Source organism: Ixodes scapularis, unplaced genomic scaffold, assembly GCF_016920785.2.
Source record: "Ixodes scapularis isolate PalLabHiFi unplaced genomic scaffold, ASM1692078v2 PGA_scaffold24__2_contigs__length_7659602, whole genome shotgun sequence".
Taxonomy (NCBI): Eukaryota; Metazoa; Arthropoda; class Arachnida; order Ixodida; family Ixodidae; genus Ixodes; species Ixodes scapularis.
The window spans coordinates 3,740,003-3,763,180 of NW_024609851.1; the positions used below are offsets into that span (position 1 = coordinate 3,740,003).

General features: G+C 50.4%; 2 pseudogenes; both read left to right on the forward strand.

The window, feature by feature from the left end:
* Positions 1 to 1,164: 1,164 nt before the first annotated feature.
* LOC120841256 lies at positions 1,165 to 2,728 on the forward strand (annotated as a pseudogene).
* Positions 2,729 to 13,048: 10,320 nt separating this feature from the next.
* Positions 13,049 to 13,843, forward strand: LOC115319191 (annotated as a pseudogene).
* The last annotated feature ends 9,335 nt before the right edge of the window (positions 13,844 to 23,178 follow it).

Consider the following 23,178-nt stretch of genomic DNA (forward strand, 5'->3'; position numbering starts at 1 on the left):
TCTAGAGGCCGCCATGGCAATTAACACTTCCCCAGGGTTCAAATTAATCTATGTCACGTTCCCTTTTTTTGAAAACTTTGTGTAGCTAAAAAAATAATCCTGTATAGACATGTTTGATTTCTTTGCTTGTACACATATAGGGTTTTTAGCTGCATCTGTCTTGCAGAATTGTTTTTTTAATAGGTAAAATTATTTTAATGCGCTAAAAATATTCCGGTTTACAGTACATCAAACTCAGTATGTTGCTGTACACCCATTGGCAATATGAATGTGAACACCGGACCATCAACCGCTGCGCCGTGACAGCTTGCACGCCTTATCGCTCGCTTTGACGAGTTTGAGCGCTTGGATCGAACGCTGTTGCTAGCTCTGCGGTATCGCCGCAGAAGCCACAATGATCAGTAGGAGCATTTCAGACGTTATCAAGGGGCGCTTGGTGATTCCTTAAAGTAGCTTTGCGATATCATTTATTTTCGGCTGATAAAGACACTCTCATCCTTTTGGACTCAACACGGTATTTGTCATGAGATCCTCATAAGATGCTCACACCTTCCGCTTTTTTTTTTCACATGTAAAATGCAAAGCACTTCCTGTCAATGGCGTGGGCACGGCGCCTACGGACAGCGATACCGAAATCAAAACCGACTTCTACGCTGAGAACTGCGTTTGATTCAAGAGCTTAATCTCGGTAAAGTGTGCGATAAGACTCGCAAGCCGTAACGGCGCTGATAGCATGAAGCAGCTAACGATCTGGCATTCACCTTCGTATTGCTGACGGGTTACATCGCACTGTTTATTGCCGCTGGAAGATTGTGATTGTTAAGAATTGTGTACTTATGTGAGATGGTGAGTTTATGCTGGTTTACTGTGAGGTGCAAAAGAAATTCAAGGGGCGAAATGAAACTAGAGTGATTTTTCTGCTCCTCCCATTCTTTCGTTCCTACGCATAGAACATACATAATGTAATTTGGTTCATTTTTTAGGCACCCTCACAGGGTAACAGAATAATATCAAAAAGTTCAGCCGTCAAAGGATGCCAGATGACCATTGGCTGCTTTTATTGACAATGCATTGCTAAATACAAGCCCTGTTTTCATGCTGCAATCGTAAAGAGTTACTTCGCTCTTCTTGTTGGTTTGCGATTCAGTCAGACGAGATTAGAACATGGGATGGCTACATTACTTCACAGATTTCATGCCAGCCAAGGCTAAAGAAGCAAATTTATGCACTAGTTCCTATGCAAAGGGATACAATGAAATCCTCACCAGGGGAATGTAGATCAAATGTTTTTATTATATTCTAGCTTCCCCGAGAGACCTGTTGCCGCTGAGAGATCTCAGAAACTGGAGCCTCCAGAGAAACGACCAGTTCTCCGACTGACGATGACACATCAATGGATGTGTTGGTCTCATCCGTGGATGGAGGACAAGCTTGTTGATCTAGCCCCCCTGTGTCATGTTCTGAGAGCAAGACGGGTGAGTTTAACTGTGCCGACTCTGACACTGAGGAAAGTGCAGCAGAGGACGGTGGTACAGTTACTTCCGAATACCGCCACCCTGATGAGTGTCCGCTGTATGAAGGCAGCTGTTTCACCAACATCGAGGCTTGTCTCATACTCGTAATGATATTTTTCAAGTTTCGGCTTACGAAAGAATGTTTAGGCCTAATCCTCTCTGGTTTCTCGGCAATGCTACCATCGTCTAACACACTTCCGGACATAACTTTCAAATTTTTTAAGCTCCTCTCACAATTCCAGAGGGGAAAAGGAGTTTGTAACCACTTTTATTGTCTTAACTGTCAGACATACCTAGCTGAGGAAGCGACAGTCTGTCCAACTTGTGATCAGGCCTGCCGGAGCAAGGGCACTTTTCCGCAAATGAGTTTAGCCGACACACTACGATCATTTCTGGAAGACGACAGAATATACGCCTAGTTCCCCAAAACTTCCGGCAAAACAAGTGACAAGCCAGTTAAGAATATTGTCAACGGCTTAATGTATCAAGAACAGCCTGCTAATTCGTCCAGATTCAACTTCTCACTTCTGTGGAACACTGATGGTGTGCAGGTCTTCAAAAGCTCTACTAAATCACTCTGGCCAGTTCATTGTATCATCCCTGAGCTACCGCCGCTAGTCCGAAAGATATTTCAAATTTTGACGCTCCTGTGCTTCGGTGTGAAGTCGACGATAAACACATTTTTGAAGCCTTTTGTCCTGGAAGTAATAGAGCTTGCCACTAACGGACTAACTTGGCGACATCCCGAAACGGGAAAGACCATTGTTGCATACATTAGAGCCCCCATCTCATCTGTCGACGCAGTTGCACGACCAATGCTCCAAGCCATCAGGCAGTTTAATGGTTTGTATGGGTGATCCTTTTGTGAGCACCCACGAAAGTCATACCTACTGCAGAGCAAGGGGCATGTGAGAGTCTACCCTCCTGGGAGAACGTACCAGTCGAGGAACGGTCGGCAGATGAGGCGGCAGGCTTCTCAAGCTGTGACAAGAGCTCGCAATGTCTTCCACTCCCAAGGGAGGTTTTGGAAGACATTGCGAGGGGAGCTATGCAAAGGCATTCTTTTTATGCAGGACAATGCACCTGCTCACAGGGCGGGAATGACCATGGATGTTTTGGAGAGCTTGGGATTGTATTGCATTGATTATCCATCATACACACCAGATCGTGCTGAACGCTTTCTTTTTTTAGATCTGAAAGAAAGTTTAACTTAGAGGTGAATATGTCAATAAGTAAAGTTTCATGATACTAGACTGTTCTCTTGGTCGGGCCGAGAGCTTTTCAGAACTTCCTCATATTAGCCATATGATGTCATTTGTACTATGTTCAGTTTATATTGCGAGTTATTGAGTGGGATTTGTCTGCAATATTTGTTTTGTGTGTTAGCTATTTTTACTAGTATGTCAGCCACGAAAACTTATGGTCCACAGGAAGCGGCCACTAAAATGAACTGCTGCTCCATCTGGCAGCCAGGCATCCTCTTTGCTTATTCAGCGACCGAGGGGTGAAGTATCACCTACATGCGTGTAGCACGTCCACACTACCAGTAACAGCAATTTTTTGTATTGCTCGTCACGCATAAACGTTTGCGGCTAATATTATGTCGTTTAGATGGAATTCCAGGTGCGTGATATGTTTCCATAGTTTGTTCTCCACGGAGGCTTTGTTTGACTAGTTTGTTCTCCATGCAGATTTTGTTTGACCGTGCTTTAAAGGCAACATATTTTTGTTCCCTTGAAGTTTAGCTTCCCTCAATGTTGACAATCTGTGTTGGTTCTTGCTATATAATACTTCGCCACTATAAAATAATTACAGTTAGTTTTGTAAACACATCTTGTATCAGAATTTTTGGTGGTGTACATGAATATGTTGTATGAAAGCCAGAGACTTATATGAGTACCCTCGTCCTCGGCCTTGTCTTCCCTTCATAGTGACCTTTATAATTTGTATACTTGGATCACTTAACACTCATTCTGTTTGCAGACACAGCTAAACAACTTATGTGCTCTCTATGTAATTACATTTTTGTGATGACTTGTACAGATATGGTGTGAATGGTAACTGCTTTTTGCTGTCACAATATAAATGCTTGATGTTGTTAGGCGCAGAATGCAGAAATTGGGTGTATGTCTATTTCTTGAGTTCATGCTTTGTGGGGATTGTGATCCCTCAACAGAATGTTGCGTCAGCGTTTTGGCGCCCCGTGGCGTCCGCGCTGGCGTAGCGAGAGGTGACGCTGCTTACCACTGTGAGTGGCTTCCTCCTCTCCCCCCTTGGGGCGATTTCCGTAACGAACCCCCGCACAACGGAGATCGACGTGTCGCTCCTTGATTGGCCACTTCGCCCCCGCAGTTATCTTAAAACCAGCGGACAGCAGTCTCGCTTCTGCTGTTCTTCCTGGGATTCGGCGGCGGCGACAACGGGGACCCTTCCGGCGCACCGGTGAGCGTTTACCCCGTACTTTGTACCTTTGTGAACGACCGTTCGGCCGTGGGCGATCTCCACACCGACGGCGTTCACCAGCTTATAGCCGCTGTGTTGTTGTTATTTTGTTTCATTGTAAATAAACAGTTTATCACCGTTACCAACGTGACTGGTGTCTGTTTGCGCTCAACGAGCAGCATGCCACGCGAGTACGAGCCCGCTTCGCGGTAGAGCGTCTCGCCGCGAACGTGGAACTCCCAAAGGCAGTGGCCCTAAGGAGAACCACAAATTGGCGCCCAACCTGGAGCTGACGACCAGAACCCTGGTACGTCTGTGTGTGGCGACTGCTGCCAAGTGACGAGTCCTCGCGCAACCAGCGCTTACCGTGACGATGCTGACCGACTTCTCGGATTTGCTCACGCTGGCGGCCGCGGCCGACGCATTCGCGCGGCCCCCCCTTCAACGGGAAGCCCAAATGCCAACCCTCCAACGAGAAGCGCCCTACGGCGCACCCCTGGAGCCGAGCGTGGTTCCGACGCCATTCCGGACGGGCGCCATCGCTCCCGGATCTTCCCCAAACGCACGTGCTTCGCCGCCGGCACAAAGCGAAGCCTACCGGTCTCCCCACGGAGAAACCGCTGCGGCGCCTCATTACACCTTGCTCGAAAACGCGGCACGTGTGATTGAGAGTCTGACAGGTGCGTTGCGAACGACAACACTCGCACCACAGGCCCAACGACCTCCGGTCCGAATTCCCGTCCCGACTTATCGGGGTTACGCAGACAAAGCGAGCGCTACGGACTTCCTTGACGATTTACGGAAGTACCAACGCGCGATGGGAATGTCCGATTGTGAAATACTTGAGCGCATTCTGCCAATCGCGCTCGTCGACGAAGCCGCACACTGGTTCCGACTTGTCGGTGACCAACCCGGAACGCTCGATCAGTTCCGAGAGGCGTTCCGCCGCGAATTCCTTCCCGCCGACTACGAGAGAAGGATGCGGCGGGAGCTCGAACAGCGAACCCAGCATCCGGACGAGTCCCTGCTGGAGTTCGTACGAGCCATGCAAGAGCTCTTCGAGCTCGCAGAACCCTCAGCTCCCAATGCAGAGCGAGTGGAACGCGTCATACGCCAAAGCCACCCGACTTTCGCTGCGTATCTTCGAGGCAGCCGTTTCCGCGACCTGAACGAGCTCGCCTCCGAGGCCCGGCGCCTTCAGGGTGACATTCTCGCTGCCCGTGCGTACCGGCCTCCGCCTCCAGCGTCAGCGGCCCTAGAACCGCGCTGCGCGTGGAGCGGGGACACGCCATCCCGAGCACCAAGGCTCTACGATTCCGCGAACTATGCGGAAGATCGGGGCCGAGACACGTACGCAATCTCAGATCGTGCGCTCGACCCGTACTCCTACGGTAGACGAACAAGCCGGCCGACGCCGCAGTTCAGAACCACCGACTCGCGCCCCAACGAGGCAGCGAGGCAGGAGGAAACGAGGATCCCTCAATCTCAGCGAGCCGATGCACGCTACGACATAGCCGGCGAAAACCAAAACGCACGGCGGAACCCCCAGCGAGGCGACGACAGAAGATGTTTTCGGTGCAATCGCCCCGGTCATCTCGCTCGCCAGTGCCCGGAGCGGCCGAACACGGAATCGCACCGTGCGAGAAACGAGCAAAGCCACCGGTAAACGACCCTTGGACGGACGGACCGGTGGCTAATAAAGAATCAGAGGGTCCCATGGCCACTCTTTTGCCGACCGCCTACAGAATAGGCTTCCCGACCGGCACACCGGCCCCGTTCATTTCTGTAACAATCGCCGGCAAGCCATTCAAGGCACTCCTCGACACCGGAGCAAGCGCTTCGATGTTCGGCGACGAAGTGTTAACTCACCTCCGACAGAATTCTGTCCGACTCCGAGAAATCAACACTGCCTTTCGCCTAGCCTGCGGAACCGCCCTTTCGGCTGGTACCGCGCGGCTGGTCGCGAGATGGGAGAATCGAGTAAGACGACAACGCTTCGTTCATCTCCCTGGCCTATCGGTGCCCATTATTTTGGGCAGAGACTTCCTTGCCAAAACAGGCATTGTAATCGACGTCAGCAGCGCAGGCTATCGGGAGGGCACGTTTGCACCCATGAAACCCTTCTGCGAACCCCCAGCCGTACCGCCAACGCCACCATTGGCGCACGCGACGAGCCGTCGAGAGGACGCGAGGGACTCCCTAAACCGGGCCATTGACCCCAAGACACCGAGTCTAGCGCCGATGGCAGCGAGCGCCGCCCCCATCGGGGAAATGACGCACCCACTCCTCACGCAATCATGCAGCGTGTCAGGGCGAGAAAAAGCCCGACTGTCGTCGTTGTTGCGCCGCTATGACGCAATGTTCACGGACCGACCTGGCTGCACAAATGAAGTGCGACATCGCATTGACACGGGCGACGAAGTGCCAAGAAGGCAGAACGCTCGACCCGTAAGCTTGGCTAAACGAAAAGCCATCGACCGTGCCCTGGACGAAATGATCGACACCGGAGTCGTCCGGCGATCTAACAGCCCCTGGGCATTCCCCGTGGTGCTGGTTTCGAAGAAAGACGGCAGCTCACGTCTTTGCGTGGACTACCGCCGTCTCAACGACGTCACACGAAAGAACGCCTACCCGCTACCGAGCATCGACTCGATTCTGTCCAACTTGGGCAGTGCGCGGTACTTCACCACCCTGGACGCTAGCCGAGGCTACCTCCAGGTTCGGATGGAGCCAGGTGACGAGGCAAAAACAGCCTTGTGTTGTCACCGCGGGCTTTTCAAATTCACACGAATGCCCTTCGGTCTGTGCGGAGCGCCAATGACGTTCCAGCGATTGATCGACCGAGTACTGGGAGAAGCCAAATGGAAACATGCAATGGCCTATCTCGACGACATTGTCGTCTACTCCAACACCTTCGAAGATTACCTACGTCATCTCGAGGACGTACTCGACCGGCTAAAAGCCGCGGGAATGACCCTGAACCCCGAAAAGGCTCAAATAGCCGAAACCCGCATCGCCTTGCTCGGGTTTGAACTGGATGGCGGGCGCCTTGCGCCACATCCCGACAAACTACAGGCAATCCTGAAGTTTCCTGCGCGAACCGACGTGAGCTCCCTCCGTCGCTACCTGGGAATGGTGAACTTCTATCGCCAATTCATCCCAAACTGCGCGACGCTTCAAGCACCACTGACACGCCTATTGCGAAAGTCCGTGAGTTGGAGCTGGGGTCCCGAGCAGGAAGCGGCCTTTCGCCGCACCTCCCGAGCGCTCGCGGACACAGCTGAACTCAAGCTACCCGACTTGAACAAGCCCTTTCAGATCCAAACAGATGCCAGCAATCTTGGCTTGGGCGCGGTCCTGCTCCAACAGCACGAAGGTGTACTCCGACCGGTGGCCTTCGCCAGCCGCTCGTTGACGCCAGCTGAAAGGAACTACAGCACATGCGAACAAGAGTGCTTGGCCATCGTCTTTGCACTCCGGCGTTTCGACATTTATGTCGACGGGACCACTTTCGTGATCGAAACAGATCACCAAAGCCTAATATGGCTCTCCCGACTTCGCGAACCCGCTGGTCGCTTGGCAAGATGGGCTTTGATGCTGCAAAAATACGACTACGTCGTGCGGTACTGGAAAGGCAGCACAAACGTGGTGGCGGACGCATTGTCACGAGCCCCCGTAGACTGCACCCAGATTTCCGCAAAGACCCAGGCCGAGCCAACGACACTCAAAGTGTCAGGCGAAGCCGTGACTCAGTCCCAAAGGAAGGCAGCAGATCTGACCACCCCGGACGAGACGATCAACCACCTAGACGCAGTGAGCGCCGTGGGAATCGTGTTCAGCAAAGAAGAGCTTCTGAAAGCTCAGCAGAATGATCCGTTTTGTCGAAAGGTGATCGAGGGACTCGCAGAAGAGTCGGACGCCGTGGAGGCGGGCGGTGCGACCGCCGGGCGCAACACTACTGGTATTGTAGTAGGCGCCGAGTGCCGGGGCGTATCTGGTATTGGTGCGGGCACGGAGGATTCATATCTGCTGAGCAATGACGGGCTCTTGCTGAGGTACATACCCTCCGAGAACGACTCCGACGAAGCGTTCAAGGTAGTGGTACCCCGCAGTCTGAGAAACGCAGTTTTGCGCTACTATCACGACTCGCACTTGGCCGGACACGCGAGCGGCTCCAAGACTTACACAAAGTTATGTCGCATCGCCACCTGGCCGGGCATGAAACGGGACGTTTTCCGTTATGCCCGCACTTGCCACTCTTGCCAAAGCTTCAAACCAAGAGGCGGCAAACCGCCGGGCCTAATGCAACCGATTCCGAGCCAGCAATCATGGTCTCTTGCAGCCTGCGACGTGGTCGGCCCCCTACCGAGGAGCCCTAAAGGACACCAGTATCTGCTGGTTGTAACTGACCACTTTAGCAAATGGACGGAACTTTTTCCACTCCGTAAGCTGACAGCCCGCGCGATCACGGAGAAGCTTATGGAGGTTTTCACCCGTTTTGGGTTCCCCGAAGCTCTTTTGACTGATCAAGCGAGCTACTTCGTCGGGAAGGTATTCGTGGATCGGTGCAAGGCCCTTTGCATAAAGCACAGAACAACCACGCCGTACCACGCGCAGTCGAACATCACGGAGCGAAGTAACAGAAACATCAAACCAATGCTGGCCGCCTTCGCGGAAAGGCACCGTGACTGGGACGCATCTATCCCCGAGGTCGGGTTCGCACTTCGGACCACTCTCAACCGTTCGACGGGCTTCACCCCCGCTTTCCTCACATTCGGGAGAGAGCTTCCAAACCCCATGGACCGTGTCCTAGGGGCGAGCGCCGGAGTGGACAACGCGCAGCCGACGCAAACGGACCACGCGCGGCAGCTACAAACTCGGATGACGGAAGCTTTCTCGGAGGCGCGTCGCAATCTCGGGGTAGCGCGAGCGAAACAAAAAGCTCAGTACAACCGCTCGCATCGAGATCTCCGCTACAAAGTGGGCGATCTCGTCTTCAGACGCAACCATGTTCTGAGTGATGCCAGCAAAGGCTTCTCGGCCGCTTTGGCTCCGAAGTGGTGTGGCCCGTACCGAGTGCAGGAACTTCTGTCCTCACTCGTGTACAAGCTGACAAACTTGCAATCAAGAAAAGTCGGTGGGCCGGTACATGTGTGCGATCTGAAACCCTACCATGAGAGGGAAAACGGGGCCAACAAGCAAACTCAGCCCCCGCAAAAACATGCACCCGCAGCGCGAGATAACGCCGACGATGAACAACAGGCGTCTCGCTACAATCTGCGTAGACGGAGGAACTATTATCCGAAGTTTTCGTAGAGGCAGCCCCATTAAGTGGCGAAATGTCACATTAAGGGAAGTGCAAAGCACAATACACCTGCTGCCTTCGCGAACGCGCCAGACACCATTGTTTACTGGCAAGCAGTGACCTACATACGTCACCTCAGCGTTCGCTCCCTGATGAACCCGTAGGGGAATCCCGCAAACACGGCTTCTGAGGGAAAGGGTACGCGTAACTGTCATTGGTAAGTTATTGCCACCTACGCTCACGTGTGCCACTTGTCAACGCGAGGGCGTGGTGCGAGCGTCGTCACAAGCGGTCGGAGACCAAGTGGTCATTCTACCGTAGTACGTTCTGCACCTACGAAGAGGAGGACCTCCAGCCTTTGCTTCGCGTCGTTCGTGAGCTGCTGTCTCATGGCTACGGCAGTTCAGCGGCGTCCAGGGACCACGGCTGGGCGTGACTCGTCAGGCGGCCCCGCTACCCCAGCCGGCCGCGGACCAAACCAGCAACCCGTCGTTTTCGTGGGCCGTCGGGATCGTTTCCGGTCGGGGACTGCCGGCTCATCATCTTCGGGACCCGCGCCGCGGTCGAAAAGATCGCCGACCAGGGACCAGCTGCTCCCGTTTCGTCCCGTAACAAGTCCAAGAGCCCCAGGGACCTGGCACAGTTCGCCCGGCAGGTCTCGCAGGCAATGCACTACATCCGCAGCCGAGGATGATCCACCGGGACCTGGCCGCCCTCAACGTGCTCGTCGACGAACACGGCTGCTACAAGGTCGCCGACTTCGGCCTCTCCAGGAGCATTACGGACTCCGAGACGGACGTGTACCACCAGAAGTCCAAGGGCGCCCTCCCAGTGCGGTGGATGGCTCCGGAGTGCTTGCACCTTCAGGTGTTCACCTTCAAGTCCGAAGTCTGGGCTGTCGGAATGCTGCTGTGGGACAGTCGTCACGTTGGGCTCGACGCCCTACCCCGTCCTGGGCGCTCAGGAGGTGACCCGCCACGTGCGCGGCGGACACGGAATGACGCAGCCGACCGACTGCCGCTGAGAGCTGTACCGCTGGTGAGGGACCGTTGGACGAACTTTTGAAGCATGAACGTATGAGCCGGGCTGTTGTTACCCGTGTGTTGCAGCCGCTGGCGGCCTTTTTCTTTTTTATTTATTTTAGTCTTGTGTGCGTGTGTTGGTCCACCCGTTTGCGAGTGACTATTGGCTAAGGAGCGGGGAGTGTGGGGATTGTGATCCCTCAACACTCTGTCGCGTCAGCGTTTTGGCGCGCCGTGGCGGCCGCGCTGGCGTAGCAAGAGGTGGCGCTGCTTACCACTGTGAGTGGCTTCCTCCTCTCCCCCCTTGGGGCGATTTCCGTAACGAACCCCCGCACAAAGGAGATCGACGTGTCGCTCCTTGATTGGCCACTTCGCCCCCGCCGTTATCTTAAAACCAGCGGACAGCAGTCTCGCTTCTGCTGTTCTTCCTGGGATTTGGCGGCGGCGACAACGGGGACCCTTCCGGCGCACCGGTGAGCGTTTACCTCGTACTTTGTACCTTTGTGAACGACCGTTCGGCCGTGGGCGATCTCCACACCGACGGCGTTCACCAGCTTATAGCCGCTGTGTTGTTATTTTGTTTCATTGTAAATAAACAGTTTATCACCGTTACTAACGTGACTGGTGTCTGTTTGCGCTCAACGAGCAGCATGCCACGCGAGTACGAACCCGCTTCGCGGTAGAGCGTCTCGCCGCGAACGTGGAACTCCCAAAGGCAGTGGCCCTAAGGAGAACCACAGCTTCCAGGAATGTTCCATGGCTGTGTAAGATATTGTTCGGAGGTTCTTAAGAGTGAAAACTTCTACTTTATTAGTGAATGATTTTTTTTTTTAAATCCTGCATCAAAGTATTCATTGCAATAAACATGCAGTTGAGCTACTGTGGCTGAACCACAATTCTGAAATTGCATTTTTAAGGATGTTTTGTCTGATTGAAGGATTTGGTAAATGAGTATACAGTCGGTGACAGTTCAAGATTGAAGTGAAAGCTCCTCCCATCTCTTTTCACTTTAGTAGAAAATGGAAAGTGATGGGAAGAGCTTTCCATCTCTTTCCGTTTTGTTCTTGACCTGTAACCGGCTATAGTTGCAAGTCACCTACAATTGAAAATAACTTGATGAGAGTAATTTTGTCGCATATACCTATATACTCATCTTGATTTGTCATTTGGGTGTCATGAAAACCCAATGAAATCTGGAAACGGTGCACAAATAAATATATGCAATTGATGTGAAGTGTTTTCGGTGTGTTCTTAGAAATAACACAGTCAGAGCAAGTCAGTTTTCCTGAAAAAAATATTGATGCCATACAGCTAAAAGAAAACATGTTTCAGAGAAATTTCAAAATTGAGATATGCAATATGTCTTCGTATAACAAAGGACTGTAGAGAGCGCGACACTGTTAGAGCGAACAAGCAATCGCCGTGTTTTCCAGTTTTTCTCTTTGAAACCAAGGAATGTCATCCAAGTTATTATTGCTACGGAAAGAGCTCATTTAGTCCTATAATGTTAGGGATACATTTTTGTGCTCGCTAAGGCTATTTAGAAGTAAAATGGGAAAATGCGCCGATGTCGTGTTCGCTAACAGAGGCGCGATGTGTACAACCCTATCAGTATTGATAAAAACTACATGACTGCAGTATGAACCAACTCGCCTGCATCGCCACATTGAGTCATCTGTATCTGGATCGAGCCATATCTAGCACCATATAGTGCCATATATAGGAGTATAAGGCATCATTTACTGTTATATATGACTTTATCTGGCAATATATTTTGTCATATATGGTGACACCTTGCCATATTTGCCCTGATTTCAGCCCTTGTATGGGAATATAAGACCTTATATATCTACTGATATGTCCATATATGGCGTTATATAAAATATATCTGGGACATATATGACATTTCTGTAAGGGCAGGGTGTGGGTGTGGACACCGATCCGCCGCCGTGGTCTCAGCGAGAAACTCCTGAAGCGCTACTTTGGACCCTATAAAATGCGCCGTCGACTCGGGGATCTCAACTACGAGGTGATGCCTGACGGAACACGGACTTCATCACGCCGCCCTCCACGACCAGAAATCGTCTACGTCGTGCGCATGAAGCCGTACTACGCTCGATAGGATAGTGGACCTTATGTATTCCAAATGACTCCTTAGTTTACCGTTCTTTTTGTTTGTTTAGTTTTATTTTGTGCTGCATTGGGGCGATGCACTTTATAAAGGGGGAGTAATGCCGCGCGCGCAGCTGGCCAAATAGGCAGCGAGCGCGTGGCCTAATGGTTATCGCATTCCACTTCCGGTGCTCGCACGAGATGGACGCGGAATCATGAGCTCCCCAGGAGCGTTATCAACGGCCCTGGCTGGCCGCCGTTTTTCGGTTTCAACGACTGATAGCGACTATCGCGTTGTGCTGCCTACGTTGCCGTCAGGAATTATCGTACGTAATTCTGTGTTGCTGCATTGCGACATCCCCGGGAGGCCATACAAGATAGGCGATTTTAAGGCTGAAATGCAACGTCTGGGTGTGATGGGGGTCATTGGAGCCTTCGGAGCATACCAGATGAATCATCTGTGGATCATCACGCTGAAGACGGCGGACACCAAGCAGCGCCTGGTCGACGCTAAGGAGCTCTGCATCAAGGACAAGCGCTGCCTCGTCGTAGACCCAGAAAACGCGGACGTCCGTATGAAGCTTCACTGGATCCCGTTCCACGTGTCCGACGAATCTGTGAAGATCGTCCTCGAGCCTTTCGGCAGGGTTCAAGAAATTTCACGCGAAAAGTGGAGGGCAGAAGGCTTCACCGGTGTCCAGTCGACAACGAGACTTGTGCGGATAAGCCTGAAGGAGGGCGTCACCCAGGAGCGCCTTTCACACCAGCTGAAGATTGCTGGCGGCAATGTCCTCGTCGTTGTGCCGGGGCGCGCGCCACTGTGCCTCCGGTGCAAGGGAACAGGACATATTCGACGGTAGTGTCGTGTCCCAAGGTGCGACGGATGTCATCACATCGGGCACGAACGTGAGAACTGCGTTAGGAGCTACGCAGCCGTCACGCAAGAGACAGCAGGGACCGGAGACGGTGAAACCCTTGAGATGGACGAGGAGGAAGCAGGGGATGCCGCACGGGAAACCGAGCCGGAGGTACCCGCTCCAGCGCGTAAGGAAAAGGCCGCCGTTGCCGCAGCAGACAGTGTCAACACCCCAGGGGAACAGTAGGGAAAAGACGCGGAGAAACGAGCCAGTTCACAAGGGTATAGCAAAGGGTATGACGTCGCGGTTGTTCCACAAGACCAAGACCCAGAGCAGCCAAGCGGTGCAGGTAACCAAGTCACGGAAACAGTCGACAAGGAGGGCGCTAAAGTAAGACACGTCAATGACTACGATTCCGACATACACGAAGCCGGCGAGGAGTTGAAGCAGCGGCAGGGCGGGCACGCTGGGGAGGGCAACCTCACAGCGCGCTCCGAGTTCAAGTGGCGAACGCAGATGATGAAGAAGGAGCGATTCAATCCCAACCTACGCACGCCGCAGGAAGACCGCCGACGAGCAGCCCCTCAATAGGTGGGTCCGCCTTGCTACTCAATTCTGTGCAATCTCAAAGTCCATTTCTCTTGAGCCAGACCCCCCCCCCCCCCTCCTTCCCATAGTACGCAATGCAACCGCTCAAGTTTGCTACCTTTAACTGTGTCAGCCTGGTGGCCCCAATCAGAAAGCAGTGGATGCTAAACACACTCTTGCAAAGGAAGGTAGACGTCGCTTTCTTGCAAGAAACCAAGCTTTCTACAGACAGCCAGGCGCAAGGAATGAGTCGCTTTGTAGATCGGCACTTCACTTTCTTTCTGTCGAAGGCAAGCGGACAGAGTGGGGGCACGGCGATAATGATTCGCAAGGAAAGGGGAATCACAGTCTGCCCTGAGTGGGGGACCGACAGGAATGGACGAGTTTGCAGCGTGGAAGTGTTGTATCACGGGGAGTTACATAAATTTGTGTCGGTCTACGCTCCCAATGAGGCGGCTGATCAAACAGACTTTTTCAAGAACCTGCGGACAAACGTACCCTATTGAAAAAGGCCAATATGAAGTCGGCTTATTGGAAATATTGTATTCCAATGAAGATGATGGAAACCAATAAAAACGTATTGTTATCCGATTAACCCAATAAGCACGATGGGAATTCATATCGGAGCACAATATCCCGATATAGTATGCGGTTATTGGTATACAACAGGATATTGGAGCACAATATCCCGATATAACTTGCGGTTATTGGTATACAACACGATATCGGAGCACAATACCCCGATATAATACACGGTTATTGGAGTAGAATACGACATCGCGTGCATATTGGTGACCGACATGGACATACTGTACAGCCACACGATATACAAATATCGGTCGTCGATCATGGGACCAAAGGAGAATACAATATGATATCGCGCGCATAAATCTCAGAACGCGGATACCAAGTTACCAACATGAATTACGTTGGCATATGCACACGGCAATCCGCGAGAAATATATTGGGTGTGGATACACACATAGTATGAACGTTGTGCGTTGCGAGCACATTAACATTGATCGACAGTGCAAGTATGTACAGCTGTTAGTACGGCACACAGTACACACAGCCTCGCGCGTTTGAAACTAGACAACCACCAAACCATTCAGAATAACTATAGCCGGAACACCCGCCGCGACCTACCTCTTAATCACAAAGCCCAATAACGACGTGCTCATTGGAGTGATTGTTTTCCAACAAATGTTTATTGCAGTTGTAATGCAACAAAAGTGGATCGCCAAACGATACACCCAACGTACCGGGATACAATTCGATGTTGCAACACAACATCGCAATACAACAAGAAACCATCGATGTTGAGACACAACCACCAGACCGAATACGATATCAATACGAAGTTACCGACGGCGAGAAACACAACATCAAACACGATATGTTCGAAGTTACCAGTGTTGGGACCTAAATCGAACACGATACGTGGCAATGTCGGTTCGCACGATAAAATAATGAGGGTGAATAGGTTTGACAGGTCACGTGCATGTAGTTGCTTCTTACGCGCACATTTGTCGATATTGACCCACCTTTCTGGGTAATCCAACGTGGTACACAAAATCCACGACGACATGCGAGCACATTTCACCCACCACTTTTTGTCGCCTGTTTCGCGAGATTCACACACTGTACAAAAAACGACGTGAAAAATACGTGCATTTGCGCCATCAAACGATACGTTACAGCTTCGTTTTTCGAGAAAATAGTTTCCACTGCCAACCCGCGCGCGCGCGCGCAAGCTCGCGCTTTGGAAGCAGTTTGAACTTCGAACTGTTCGAACTTCGAAGGGAACGAGCCCGGCGAGCCCGCGATGGCCGCGAGTCGGCGTGCTGCCGAGCCAGCAGAGCCGGCAGAGCGGCCGAGAGAGCTGAGAGAGCCGAGAAGCCCAGCATGCGCAGTGCGCAGCGGGCCTGGCGGGCCGGCGTCGGTTGCGCGACCCGCCGCCGTCGCGCTGCCGGCGGGATTGGCGTTCGTCGCACTCTGTGCTCGTGGGCATCGAGCGAAATCTACACACTTTCAATTGCTTCGAAAGGTACGTATACACGACTTTATTACTTGCAGCATTGAGTGCTTTGGTGTACGCGGATCAAAGTAAGCACCGAAGGACAGAAAGGAGACGTGAAGTTTTTAAATCGCGGCCTTTTTGAACGCATGTGTCCCCTGTTGAAAACCTCTAGCTGTGCTCTGTTGCAGGCGTCATTTCGACTGCGTGTGCTCCAATGTAACGTCAGTCACTGTTCACACTCGGCTAGCTTTGCCAGTTTGTTATCTCATGTGCGAAATAGACGTAGAAACCAGCGCCGTGTCTCTTTCGAATACTCAGCCTCCAGCCCCCTTCCTTCCGGCGTGCTTTCTGCCGCGACCGTTTGGCGCGTTGGATTCGCGGGCGCGTCAGGCTCGTTCGAAGCTGGTTCGAAGAGGCGTTGTTTGAAGCTGACGAGTCGCCGAAGTGTTACCGGAGCTTCTCTTTAGGAAAGTCGCAATCGACGCTCGGCGGCTCGGCTCTGAGCTCGTACTTTTCTACTCCCGGGTAGACCATGAGTGCCGATGAACGAACTTGAAAAACGCTAGCGAGTGACTTTGTGACGCCGCCCAACTGTGCTTCTATCAACGACGCAAAGCAAATAATGTACAGAAAAAAAAAACGCGTTTTTTATATTTTGTTGGCCATGTTTCACCTCAACGCAAAGTGAATCGCGGCTGAACGTCGGTTGACTCATTACTCTGCCTAGATTGTAACGGAACCTTTTTGGTGTGATCTTATTCTGATATCGTTATATCTCGCCTTTTCATCTTGGCTGCACATTTCTAGACGACATTCTACACATTGCACTCCTTGTCGACATGTCGCTGGTGCTTGAGACTAATTGGAAGTCACTGTTTGCTCACTCCTTGGTGCACATATTTTATGTTCAACATCAGTTATCTGAAGGAGGCTCCATGAAACCCTGGAATTTGTTTAGAGGTACCTCTACATACTGTATTAGAGTGCTGTTTTGTGTGTTGTAGGTTCGTACAAAACCAAATTGCACTTTGTAATTTACTTTATGAGTGTTTACTACAATTTGTAATATACTTTATGACTGTTTACTACAATTTGTAATATACTTTATGACTGTTTACTACAATTAAAGTTGCAATGAAGCATTGGCCACGAGGGGTAACTCGGCCAACGTGGCCGACAAATTCCTCGCATAATTTTCTCCATGGGTCATTTTGGATGTTAACAAATTTTCTTGTGAATAATGAGTGTTATGCACATATGTTTCTTCTGCTTTTCAGACAGGTACATCAGTTAGATAAACCCCAGCAAAGGCAGCAAGAGGGTCTCATAGGGTCACACCAAGGATAACGGCATTCTTGTCCGAGTCCTGGGTCTTCTCACCGAACTTCACTGAACATAATGGTACATTTCCTTTCCTTAACTTTCTGGGAGCCAACGGTGAAAGACTAGGCAGAGGGCATGAGAGGCGGTCGGCGGAGAAGTCACGAGCTGGCGCGAGACAGTGCGTGCCGAGCGAGGCTGGAGCTGGGCAGGAACATCGGAGCCGGGCTGCCTGACCTGGCCCATGCCGAACCCCGGAGCGGTCCACCAGCGAGGTTTGAAGTCCGGACCGGTAGAAACGGCGAGTCCTGGCCATCTAGCCTAGGCCATGACGATACCGGGGTGATTCCACAGCGAGACTTGGGCAGTGATAGCCCGGGACAGCCAGTCTACGCAGCGCTGGCGTGGCAAGGACAATCCGCAGACCTGTACACTGACTCCGACTGTGAGCTCTGATCGACGGGCGACAACAAGGGTCGGCGTGCCTGGACTACCGGCTCCGAACGACGGGCAACCGTGAGGTACAGTCAACTTATTCGCTGTCTTCTCGTTACTGTATGTCACTCCCTGGGTGACAGGCGGATAATCACCAATTGGGCGGTGATTGTTAGTAGCTAAGCGAACTCCATAAAGAAACCAACATTAAAATGGAAAATTCAACGTGGGGCTCGTTCGGTATGCCTCTGCTTCTAGTCGTCCCCAGGGAGTCTCACGGATTCGTTAAGCGGGTTGTTCACTAATGCTAACGATGCCCGTTGAGACAAATATGTTAGAATTTTGGCGACGTGTCTCACGGCAGAGCTCAGCAGGTGTCTCCTCGAATCGAGTACCTAAAGGGCTCGAAGAACGAGGTTGCAGACCCGCTTTCTCGGGTACCCCAGATTAGTGGTTGGCAAGAGATGGGGAGCGCGTTTAAGATGTAAGAAAGTTGTCTTCAGAGGCAGAGGAGAGTCACAGCATGTTCGCTGGAAGGTAGGATAACGAGTGGCAGGAGGGGAAACAGCCAGGACTCATTGCAGATTTAGGATTTAGGCTTGGGGTGATGCGGTAGGCAAGTAAGCGCTTGTCGAGGCCTGGAGTACAGATGGGTTTTTGTCAGTGGATGTTGGAAAGATTGCAGAAATGGCAGTTGATACCGGGAACACTGGCAGACAAGATTGTCAGCGGGTGTCGGGTAAACTGGCGGAAATTGCGGTTGGCACCTGGAATGCTGACAGGCGAGTTAATGAGCACTATTAATTGTAACTGCTGGGCTAAGACGGCTAGTTGCTTTGCGTCAGTCCAACAATCGACAAAGGGCGGAGGGACGACTCTCCCTTGAGGGGGGTCGTTCCAAGAAAGCTACGAAATGATTTATATGATTCTTTCTCGACTTCACTCTGGCCGGTCGTGGCAGTGACAGCAAGACTTTAATAGGTTATGTCGCGTCACGACCTGGCCGGGGATGCGGCGGTAGACATTTAGGTGGCTTGTAGCTGTCCAGCTTGCCTTGAGGTGTGAACGGTTGAAGCAGGCTTGCTCGCTGAGCGTGAACGGTGGAAGCGAGCCTAAGGCCCACTTCAGACGGGGCAATTTCCCCCAGCAACTTAACGTCACAACACCAGCAACACGGGCCGCCTGCGTTCACATGATGCAACCGAATTGCTATGACTTGCCATCATCATGAATTTTGATTTTTCTTGCACTATATAGACGCACAACTACGTGCTAAAAACGTGTTTTTATATCTTTGAGTGGCGTTGAGAAGACTCACTCATGTTTCGTAAAAAGTTTATTTCCAAAATGATCCATTTCAAACCAGGACCAAGTCTTCAGCTGTCATCCTCACCGCCACAGGGGTGTCACGTGAAAATATTGCGTCCCTGATTGGCTGCTGCCGCTTCCAACTTCTCCAGTTTGTTAGAGTTGCTTGTCTGTTTTGAGCCGAACCTGATCTCAGGAATTCGTGCTGATCTGGGAAAACCTAGGGAACAACCCGCCAGCAACCTCAAAATTGCTAGAAACGTTCCCCGTCTGAAGTGGTCCTTAGGGAACTGAAATCAAGGGCAGTGGAGCTCTGGGCTCAAACCCACCTGGAGACGTTTCTTTTTTTTTTTTTGCCTTTTTTTAGTATACTGTTAACGACTTCATTTTCGCGGGCTCAAATTTTTTCGAATCGGGCCAAAGCTGGAAATTTAAAATTATTCGCGGGTTCCAATTTTCGCGAACCGAGCTTAGCTTCTGTAGTTGTTCGCGGGACGTATTTTTCGCGTTTGTAGGCAATTCGCGAAATTCGCGAAAATTAGTTCCTCGCGAAAATTTAGTAGTTTACAGTATATATATATATAAATATTTATATTTATAAATAATACCTTTTTTTTAAGTTTTAACGTATAGACGCATAATTTACACACTAATTCACATTCAGAATTGCTTTTATTCACACACTGGCTCCCTAGTGCTTGCAATAGCTTCTTGATGAGCTATTGCAAGCTCTGCAAGGGGAAGGGCATCTTCCCACCCTTTGCAGGCTGTAAAGCTGTGGCTTGCACAGCTCAAGCAGGTCGCACCTCGCACACTGGCTCCATCATAGAGCATAGGGGCTGCATGAGTTGCGCCACACCGTAAGGCTATATACGGTCGGGTCACAGCACCTGGGACCATTCGTCGCTGTGCTCAGCTATGGTATGGTAGCATGGTCAGGGCATGAAGCAGGGGTACAACTTGGAAATGCTCATCTTCATCACATTTGAAGCACATTTTTTTTATTACTTTTGTGTCGAGTTGTCAGCATTTTAAGGGTGAGGAAGCAAGCAGCAGCGAGAGCAAGAAAAAAATTGAAATCCGCTCTTCATGAGAATTTATTACGAGCACTATTAAGCCGTGGAGTATTCTTAAAACGCTTCTAAAGTTGAATTAGCATATAAATTATGTGCTAGTGCCTAAAAAAGAAATTAAATAAAATTAATAAGGATAAAAATATACACCAGGAGGACTTAAACCAGAACTACACAGTCTGTAAATTTGAAATTTGACACCATAAACCACTTGGCCACCACCCAATTTTATTTTTAGGTCGTTTATCGAGGTATATGAATTTCGTTTGCAGCTGTCGGCTGCAAGAGAGATAGCCTTATTTTAATTTACTTTACTATTCCCATCAAATATGATAAGTGACCAAGAATAGAATTTCATTTGTCGGCCGAGGCACTGTACTTGCATCAAGGCAAACTAGTCTGGCTTGGTAGGCTTATATTTTGTTTTATCACCCGTTTAGGATTCTGTTGTCGCTCATCAAAAGAAAAAAAAACTGACTAAGTCTGACTTATTCTGGTTTGCAGGTATCCTTGGCAGTAAGCTCTGCTAAGTGGGGCAAAATATATGTTATACATTTTTTAGCAAATACGCATTGTTTTAGCAAAATGAGCTACACTTTTTGACTAAGGTGAAACAGAACGAGCCTCTCTACCTCGGTCTGTTTTCATCTCGCAGACACTATTTCCTGCTTTTTGTGGTTTTTATCAGACTTTTGTGTCTCTGTCCGGCCAAAGCATCTGTGTTAGACTCAGACTGGTTTCTTTAGGATATGTGCAGGTAATCTTCGCAGCAAATGGCTGCCAATCAGGAACACGAGTTTGTTCTCGGCCACCAAGAGCAAGTATTTTCAAGGTGAGCTATTACCCGCCTGTATGACTTTTGTGTTTCATTCCTCTTGGATGCCATTTCCTATGTGTTCTGGTCTTGCATTAGTATTTTGTTGTGTCTCTTCTGGAAAAACACCCAAGTTTGACTAAGACCGGGTCCTTCTTATACATGCAGGTCTTGGTGGCGAGCAGAAGCCAATCAAGGCCGGAAGTTTGCTCTTTGCCGCTCATGGCAAATGTTTTCAAGGTGAGTGATTGATGCCTATCTGAGTTGTGTGTTTTATTCCTCAGAGACACTCTATTTCCTGTCTTTATAGTGGTCTTGTGTCAGGCTTTTGCGTCTCTGTCTGGCCAAAGCATCTGTGTTAGACTAAGACTGGGTTCTTTAGGATATGTGCAGGTATTCTTCGCAGCAAATGGCTGCCAATCAGGAACACGAGTTTGTTCTCGGCCACCAAGAGCAAGTATTTTCAAGGCGAGCTATTGCCCGCCTATATCAGTGATGTGATGGCTGCGCCAATTGCGCCAAACTGCGCCAAGGGGCTAACCCTGCTACATCCTGCTACATTTTGCCAAAATATGGGTAGTCTGCGCCAAAGGGCCAATTTTGGTCGCCTTTCAAAACAGAAACTAAACTAAGTACCGTAACTGAGCATGCATGAGCTAGGCGGCGCAAACGGCCGCCCGACACAAAATACCCTGCATCAATCGTCCATGGTTTTTTGCATGGTTTTTTCCGCCATGCCGTCTCTCTCGCTTTTTTTTTTAAACGATAGTTGCCGGCGTGTGTGTGTGTGCTGCGACGCTAGCGTGCTGGGTACCAGCCATGACGTGACGCTGTGAAACGAAACTATGTTTCGGCGCGGCGGGAGTTACTTTTTGAGCTGAAGCTCTCGCTCCCGAAATCAACGGCCGCAAGACGTTGGAGATATGGAGCTTCCTAAATTGAAACATAAGGACCGGCGCATGTTCATCAACATTCATGATCTTGTTTAAAACATACGCTGCTACAAAATCCCTCTCTAGCTCAAAGACTGCTGTGTCGAAGTATTGATTACCTAGGTTTCTCTTGGTGGGCTTTCTTTCGAGAGGGACCCCGGTACGTGAAAAATGTGTCGTGAAGAAAAGTTGAAGTGAGCTGAAGCAAAGAAGGGAATGTCTGCACGCTGAACCCACAGAGCGGGCTTGTTTGTCTCGAGTTCAGTCGTTGCACAAAGCGACCCTGACTCGCGATGTCTTGCATCAATGCGCTCAGGTTCTTTTTTTCTGTGTTTATCTCATACCTCACCTGCCGGCCTTGGAAGCACGCGGCGCTGGAGTCTTTTTTTGTCGCATGATGTGCAGTTACATTTTGCATAGACTTTTGGCAACCAGTTTGCGGCAGAGCGGAGAGGCATGGTTTCGGTTTCGATCGAACAGCCGTTTCGCTCGCGCGACGAAGCACGTGACCTGCAAGCCTGCAGGAGTTGCCCTCACGTGCATGTGAACCAACGATGCGAACATAATTGCACAACAGAGGAACCAGCCGGGACGCTTGCAATTCATTGTTTTACCTTTAATTAGTTTTGACGAAAATCTGGCACGTCGGCAACCAGTAAAACGGTGGCAAGCAGTTTTTCGGAATTGCTTGGCAATGCCTACAGCACTGTACGCTTGTGGGATGTCGCAATATTTCTTTGGAGACATTGAAATTGGACATTCATTACTACCCTAAGCTAAAGCAAAGCTTGCTCCAGCCTTGCAGAAAGTTTTGAAAAGCAAAAAGAAATGTGTCATGTCATTGGCATTTCAGTTACATCTTGAAAGACTCCCAGGTGGCCGAACTTCACCATAATTGGTTTATTTCGGCGAGCATGATTCTCTTCGTGTGTCCAGCATTTAAAACAAATATTTTTATTTTTATTAGAATATCTGCTTTAAAAGCTACTTTTGCTGCTCCAAAACACTGTTTTGGCTGCTCCAAAGGCCACTTTTTCTGCTCCAAAATGGCTTAGGCCAATCACATCACTGCTATATGAGTTTCAGCATTTGTCAAGGAGCGCAAAAATCACAGCCCGGGAGTTGGCCATTGCAAAAATGTTGACTCAGAAGCGCATAGGGAGGAAGCTTTACAAAAGTATCCACCTGCCTCTACAAGTGAAACCAAAACTAAGAATCTGGGTTCCATTTGAAAAAAAAATTGTCAGCCCGAATTAACTCAAGGCGACACGGAGCAAACAAGCCATAATACGAGTAGGCTTGGCTCAGGCTTTTGTAGGGGTGTTCCATGACTTGGTGTTTTCTAAAAAGTTATCTTTTTCTAAAAGTGTGGTGGTCGAATATTCGGGGATGGGCATTGAGTCAGGATCTTAAGGTAAAAATTTCATCCACATGCC